Here is an 8,496-nt window from a genome sequence, read left to right on the forward strand (position 1 = left end):
ATTTGGACTGCATTGCCCACTCTCGGTCCACATAATGTACGGTAGCTGACATATAGGGCATCATGTTGCAGCTGGACCACATATCCGTTATCAAGGCCAAATATTCCACATCACCTAGCGCTTTTTTTTCTTAACGTGCCAAAGCCTCGGATGAGTATCTAATACTTTTAATAATAATAATAATAATAATAATAATAATAATAATAATAATATATTTAATAATGTGGTATTAAAATCCCCCCCACGATATGATCGTCCATCACGATGTTTGCACTGTAAACATCATCGATGCCAATTAAGAGGACATCGCACAGCCCTATTTCACGCACTCCATCAAGAAAAAAGTTAAACATGATGAACACGGGCATACTGTTTTGAGCATGCGATTTTTTAAAAAGAAACTAGCTACATCAAAGTCCTTCAATAAACCCATCCTTTAGCGCAAATGAGCTTAACCTAGTTCAAAGCATGAGGCTAGCAGTAGCTGCATAAGGCAAAATCGTGTGGGCCTTTCGTCAACAACAAGCCACGGCGGGCAAACATTAATAATCAAGCGTCCTTACCTTAAAACGCTGTCTTGACCACAGAACTTCTCAAGTATTTCACTTAAATCCACACGGGTAACAACACACCCAACACAGCTAGCGAGAAATGTGGATCTGCGCTAGCTTTGTATTGCTGTTCCCCTCAGTATGCTTACTCTGTCTGCTGCCCGAACTGTGAACATTATAGCCTACAATCTTTTCATCAATTTCTTCAGTAGATGCCGTTTTAGACATTTTATTATCCCCATCGAAATATGCTATTAGGATTATAACTCAAATCACACGACACGTATTCAAATCACAACTGATTTATTTTACTGTTGGACAGATCATAGCATATCTAGCCTAGCTGCACATAGCCTAGCTGCTGGTAGGCTGATAACTGATAAGTAGCTGATATTCTGAACAGATTGGTGATCCTTACCTTTAAAAAGTCTGTGACTTTAGGCAGCGATTCTATCATTACCTGCATCTCTCTCTTTTTTCCTTTTATGCGCCCCGCTAACGTGAACGCTTCATCTTTCAAAGCCTCTAAATTTGTGTCTCTGTAGTCTGCAGTCTTTGGCGCGCTTTCGTGCGTGACGTTACATTTTGTTCCATTTTATTCTGGTCCAGTTGTAGGTGTTCGTTTCGCGAACCACATCCACCATGTCTCTTACAGCAGGCTACTGTGCGCTCATTTATTTCTAACCTTATTTCTATCCGTACATTAATGTAGGCCCACGATTCCGACCGTTTATTATTTTATTAATATTACAAGGCCCCTGATTGGCTGTGGCCCAGGGGCTTGAGCCCCCCCCCCTTAAAGCGCCGGTGCATGTCCGCCATCGTCTGTGTGAGACTCGCGCGCGACAACTGTCCTTCCCGTGATTCATTTCCAGAACGCATTTCCCCTTCTCCGTTTTAGCCTTTTTTTATTTTTTATTTATTTTATTTTTTTTACTCAGTAACGGTTGTGATGTAAAATGTACCGAAGTACACTACTTAAAAGAAAACATACTTAAGTAAAAGTAAAAGTACACTCTTTAAAAATTACTTGAAAAAGTATAAGTACACAAAAAAGCTACTCAAGTACAGTACGCGAGAAATGTAATTCGTTACTTTCCACCTCTGCCTTTTGGCAAGAAAACACAGTGTGTTAGTAATTCAAAAGTCAAAGTCAAAAATCAGACTCATTAAAACATTTGTTGTAAAATTATTACGTTTATGGAATATTATGAAAGTATGAAAAGAACATCTTTAACAAAATATCCTCATCTGCATGAAGTCTGGGTGAAAATGAAATTATAAGTATTTGAAATTAAATTCTGTGCTCCTTCTCCTGATCATAGGATAATTATAGGATTGGATCAAAATCAGTAAATGGTTGAGTTAATTCATGGTATGATCTGACTGCCTCAATGTTGCCATGGTTCAGGAGGTCCTGGGGGAGGAGGGAGGAGAATAGGGGTGTGTGTGTTTCTTGTTGTTGTTACACTTGTTTGTTGTCTTTAATCTTAAAAACTGAGTATATTTGTATGAATGTCTTTGTGCTAAGATACTTCTTTCAATAAAAAAATGAAATACAAAATCAGTAAATGAATTATTACCTTATGTTGTATTGTGCTATAAACCCAGGTAACAGTTACTCCGTACTTACAGCGTAATGGTTTGGTAGATGTTACGTAGTGTTTTTACATAGTTACTGTGTAAAAGTCTGGACTACCAGCAACGTTTTTACGACGTCGTAAAGTTGCGTAGAGAAATTACATACCCACCAGCTTATGGGCACCTTCCCACTACCCTATGGGCACCTTCCCACTATACTATGGATACTTTCACAGTCATATGGGCACGTTCTCACCACCTTACATTTTCACATCCTTTCTACTACCTTACAAAACCCGAGTAATATTATGCAGAAAACATGGAAGAAGCAACAATATTTTGCATAGTTGGTGCATTTATTTCAACCAAATAAATAGCTGCATCAGCCAGGTTAGGTTAGAAATGTGAATATATATATATATATATATATATATATATATATATATATATATATATATATATATATATATATATATATATATATATAAAACCGTGTGTACTAGTACACTTGAAAATCATAACAGGTCATGTGTTGTAGTTATATATATATATAAAACTGCATGCACTAGTACAATTGACAATCATAACAGGTCATGTGTTGTAGTTTCACAGGATGAAATAGAAGATAAATACATGCATTACCTGAATCAAATGTAATCATGAATATGCAAAGGAACTTAAAGGTATTATTCTGCACTTTTATGATGGTCGCTGGTCAGATATTACATTACACTAAAATGGCATAAAAACCTACAGAGACTGACTGCAATATTTACACACATGCCAACCATTATTTTTGTTCTGGCTCTAGAAAATATTTAATGGTGAACCAGTATTCAATAATAGAAATTCTAGCAGTGAAAGAGCAAACAGCTGTCTCTGGTTTCTGAATCAGATGAATGGTGGGTTGGTACAGTAGTTGTCTCCTTAGTTGTTGTAGCCACAGCAGCGCGAGCCTGCAAATATAATGATAAATTAGGAAATCGATGTTTACTATTATATGGTCAGATTAAGTGATGTATGTACACATAAAATATTTGCAAGAGGTAAGTACCTACTGATAATTCTGCACAATTTCATCTAGGTGCATCAGAACCTTTCCCTGATAATCTATAAAAACAAATAAAAAGGAAATGGTTAATGTCATGGGCCACATAAAAACGAGTGAGCATTATGCATTTATGAATTAAAGACATTAACTTTAAAAAATGGTTGGATTTTATGATAAAATACCACATATCAATAAGTAATATTATTAATACTGGATGTCACTACACAGATATTCAGACTGACAGATCACAAATGTAGTGTTGATCACACCTGTGTTGCGTGCATGTATTTTATTTTACTCCTTTAAAAAAAAAACTCCAACCTTTCATGGATTCGTGGATAATAATCAATTCATCACAATAAAATGCATTTGAAACCAATCGCAGTAAATTCTGTGCTCCTTCACCTGATCATAGGCAGGGGTGTCAGAAGCATTCTTAATGGGGGGGGGGGGGGGGGGGGGAGGGACACACTGGCGGGGGTCATCCCCCAGAAATTGTTTAATTAATTAGATGCCATTTCCTGCATTCTGGTGTATTTTTAACAGGTTGTCTCATCTCATTATCTCTAGCCGCTTTATCCTTCTACAGGGTCGCAGGCAAGCTGGAGCCTATCCCAGCTGACTACGGGCGAAAGGCAGGGTACACCCTAGAGAAATCGCAAGGTCATCACAGGGCTGATACATAGACACAGACAACCATTCACACTCACGGTCAATTTAGAGTCACCAATTAACCTAACCTGCATGTCTTTGGACTATGGGGGAAACCGGAGCACCCGGAGGAAACCCACGCGGACAATATGCAAACTCCACACAGAAAGGCCCTCGCCGGCCCCGGGGCTCGAACCCAGGACCTTCTTGCTGTGAGGCGACAGCGCTAACCACTACACCACCGTGCCGCCCCTAACAGGTTGTGAAACACCTAATTTTACCTACAAAAGTCACTTAATTCAAGAGACTCAACAATAAGTCCTCATTCAAATAGTCCATATATTCATCAGCCTGTTTTTAAACCCACTGCTCTGCCTAAGATAATGAGATGAATGTGACACAATTTATCACCAACAATGATTTTATGGGTGCATTTTACTTTTTATTTTGTTTCCTTTTTTATTTAGATGTAACCAAACATGCCACTGGGCCAAGCAATAGTGACACTCAACGGAATGTTTAAAAATAAGAATATTCATCATATCACACAACGAACAGGCATGACATGGCATCACGCAAACTTCATAACACAAAATCACACAACGGTGACACATAAAAGAGAACTTCACACAATGAACAAGTGCAGTTTTGTCAACTTACATGCAATGGTGGTACTACAGTAACGTTTACAGATTAGTATAACAAATAGATTTATAGATAGAACTCCTTCTTACATTGGTGCCACCACAATTTCTACCACTTCATCACTTTTATCCCCCTTTCCTTCACAATCCACCTGGAATAACATCCATCTCTCTCCATTGCTTTCCTTTCTACTCTGCCTTCCCCATTTCCCATGTTACTTTCCAGAAAACTGGCAAAGACCAGACAAAACAAGGAATCAGTAAATATCATCAGAGCAGACTTGACCTCATTCTTGGCATTACAGTAAGGCAGGCCTACTGGGTTTGAATTAAATGATAGCTGATACATCTCCTAACATTGACTAGCCAGCTGACTGCACTAACATTTCCATTGGGACAATGGCTAAGCTTATTTCATTGTTGAATTGAACATTAATTTAACGTGGCCTCGGGTTAATTTGGAGGGCAGATAACGAAAGAATAAGGTTTTAGCAAAAGCTCGCCATTGTGAGGTGGCAATGGGGCTGACGTCACCTCCTCCACTTCCGAGCAGCTGCACCAACGTTTCTGTGCTCGCGCTGAGATTCACTTCGCTCGCGCGCGGTGAGTTGTTATAGGGAGCGCCCGGAAAACCCGGAGTGGATTTTCAGTGCTCTGTGTTTTCTCTTATCGATCAAGTGGAATGGATTCTTCCATGAAGCAATAGAAACGGCGCTGGGTGAACTCATATTTTATGTTAAATGTGGGCGGGTCCAAACGAAGAATTATGGAATGTGAAGGGGACACGCCCCCTTCACGTTCAATGGTGGGCGACGCCCATGATCATAGGATAATTATAGAATTAATAATTATCGAACTCGGACTGATAGAGTTGAAGGGAAAAAACCCATTCCCTCTCGGGACGCAACGCGGTGAAACAAAGAGCCTTCATCACTTTCCTCTTATTCCTCATATGAATATTAATCAGTTCCACGCCCACCCTCACACCAAATAAGGAAAGACGCAGCCACGCTTTGGATTGTTTAATTTTAAAACCGCTCATTCGTTGAACTGACGAGCTCCGGATTCCACACGAAACTTTGACTCTGCGATTATTGCTGCAAAACTACTGAATACACCTTTGGATTTATTCTCACATCCTCGGGATTTATTCCCGCACCGCCTGCGATTGATTCCTGCGCCCTTCACCATGAGCTTGAGGAGAGAAGACCTGCTGAAGATCCAGGAGGAAGAGCCTCGGACCGGATGGAGCGGACTGACCGACCCCCGGAAAGGTGAGTTACCGAGTTTCCTCCGTTTAAACACCGCGTTATTACAATAAATAAAAAGGTCAAAAAAGCACTAAACAGGCGGAAAAACACTCAGGAATATAGTGAACAGCGGTTCAGAGGGGTTTTGGTCAAAGCGACCTGTTCCTTATTGTTTGGCTAATCGGTTTACATCCATAATTAGCCTAAAGTTAGCGGTCTGTCAGAAAAGTTGGATCAAGTTGCTAAGCTAACTAGCTGTCAGCATTAGCGCATTACTGTTTAAGTATTAAAGTTATAACGGATACAAACACTGCAGATAATTTTATGATGGTTAAAAACAGACAGCGCTGAAAAATGTCATTAAATGTGTTAAAGTACAAACAGGAAACGAACAGAAATGAAAAACAGGAATGTTTTCAGAAATGTTAATGTGGACAGAAATAAACCACTCGGCTAAAGGTTTAAGATAATAATAATAATAATAATAATAATAATAATAATAATAATTTCTCTCACTGAGTGTTAGTTTGTGTTCTCTAGTTTAATATTAAAGTCTGATAGTTGACTTAAAGTTTATTAAAAGTTAATAGTTACTCTGAGGACCGAAGCTAAGATTAGCTATCCAGCTAGTTAGCATAGTTAATGTCACTAAATGATTGTTTTTCAGTGTTCAGGGTTTTATTTGTGTTTTTATTGGGCTGTAAAACAGTGACTAGACCCTGCTGAAAATAATAACCGAGTTAAAACAGATAAAATGCTTTCAATAAGATGAAATGTGTCCGAGTTTATTTTTGAGTTGTTGACTGGGGTGGTTCAGGAAACTGCTGTAGAACTAATAGGAAAGAAAACTGTGTGTAAGTGAGCAGAACTGAGATTATAAACAGTTTTACAACAGGTGAAAGAGTTAATATATAGATTTAGGCATTGCCATCTGTTTCTGGGTTGTAGAATTTTCTTCCGTCATAGCCAGCCTCTTGTTTTATTTCTTTACCGTTCTTTATTACAGTGGTGCTTGAAAGTTTGTGAACCCTTTAGAATTTCCTATATATTTCTGCATAAATATGACCTAAAACAATATCAGATTTTCACACAAGTCCTAAAAGTAGATAAAGAGAACCCAGTTAAACAAATGAGACAAAAATATTATACTTGGTCATTTATTTATTGAGGAAAATGATCCAATATTACATATCTGTGAGTGGCAAAAGTATGTGAACCTCTAGGATTAGCAGTTAATTTGAAGGTGAAATTAGAGTCAGGTGTTTTCAATCAATGGGATGACAATCAGGTGTGAGTGGGCACCCTGATTTATTTAAAGAACAGGGATTTATCAAAGTCTGATCTTCAAAACACATGTTTGTGGAAGTGTATCATGGCACAAACAAAGGAGATTTCTGAGGACCTCAGAAAAAGCGTTGTTGATGCTCATCAGGCTGGAAAAGGTTACAAAACCATCTCTAAAGAGTTTGGACTCCACCAATCCACAGTCAGACAGATTGAGGAAATTGAAGACCATTGTTACCCTCCCCAGGAGTGGGCAACCAACAAAGATCCCTCCAAGAGCAAGGCGTGTAATAGTGGGGGAGGTCACAAAGGACCCCAGGGTTTCTTTTTCGTTATCACCTTTTTTTTTTTTACAACATGTACAATTTACATTATGATTTTAAAAAAGAAAAATAAATATATATTTTATTGACTTTTATGCAAAAAGTAGAATGAAGAATGGGTGGCATGGTAGTGTAGTGGTTAGCACTGTTGCCTCACAGCAAGAAGGTCTGGGTTCGAGCCCCGTGGCCGGCGAGGGCCTTTCTGTGTGGAGTTTGCATGTTCTCCCCGAATGGTTATCTGTGTCAGAGGTGGAAAAAGTACTGAAAAATTGTAATTAAGTAAAAGTAACTTTGCTTAAATTCTACTCAATTAAAAGTACCCATCTAAAAATGTACTCAAGTAAAAAAGTACTCAATTTAAAATGTACTTCGAGTAAAAGTTACTTAGTTACTTTCAATTATTTGATGTAAAAAAAGAAAGGACAAGTCATAAATCAAATTGTTTTTAATGAACTATTAGTCCACATAATAACCTTTCAGGCAGTATAATGTATAAAGCTTTGTTTGGACTACCCCATAAAACATTTTCAAGTACAAGTGGCCTAACTTGTAAATTCTATCATCCATTTTTTCCTTTACTGACAAACGCCTGCTATTTATATATATATATATATATATATATATATATATATATATATATAATTTATGTATATGTGTGTGTATATACAGTGGTGCTTGAAAGTTTGTGAACCCTTTAGAATTTTCGATATTTCTGCATAAACATGACCTAAAACATCATCAGATTTTCACACAAGTCCTAAAAGTAGATAAAGAGAACCCAGTTAAACAAATGAGACAAAAATATTATACTTGGCCATTTATTTATTGAGGGGAAATGATCCAATATTAGATATCTGTGAGTGGCAAAAGTATGTGAAACTTTGCTTTCAGTATCTGGTGTGACCTCCTTGTGCAGCAATAACTGCAACTAAACATTTCCGATAACTGTTGATCAGTCCTGCACACCGGCTTGGAGGAATTTTAGCCCATTCCTCCGTACAGAACAGCTTCGACTCTGGGATGTTGGTGGGTTTCCTCACATGAACTGCTCGCTTCAGGTCCTTCCACAACATTTCGATCAGATTAAGGTCAGGACTTTGACTTGGCCATTCCAAAACATTAACTTTATTCTTCTTTAATCATTCTTTGGTAGAACGACTT

This window comes from Neoarius graeffei, chromosome 19 (assembly GCF_027579695.1).
Source record: "Neoarius graeffei isolate fNeoGra1 chromosome 19, fNeoGra1.pri, whole genome shotgun sequence".
NCBI lineage: Eukaryota > Metazoa > Chordata > Actinopteri > Siluriformes > Ariidae > Neoarius > Neoarius graeffei.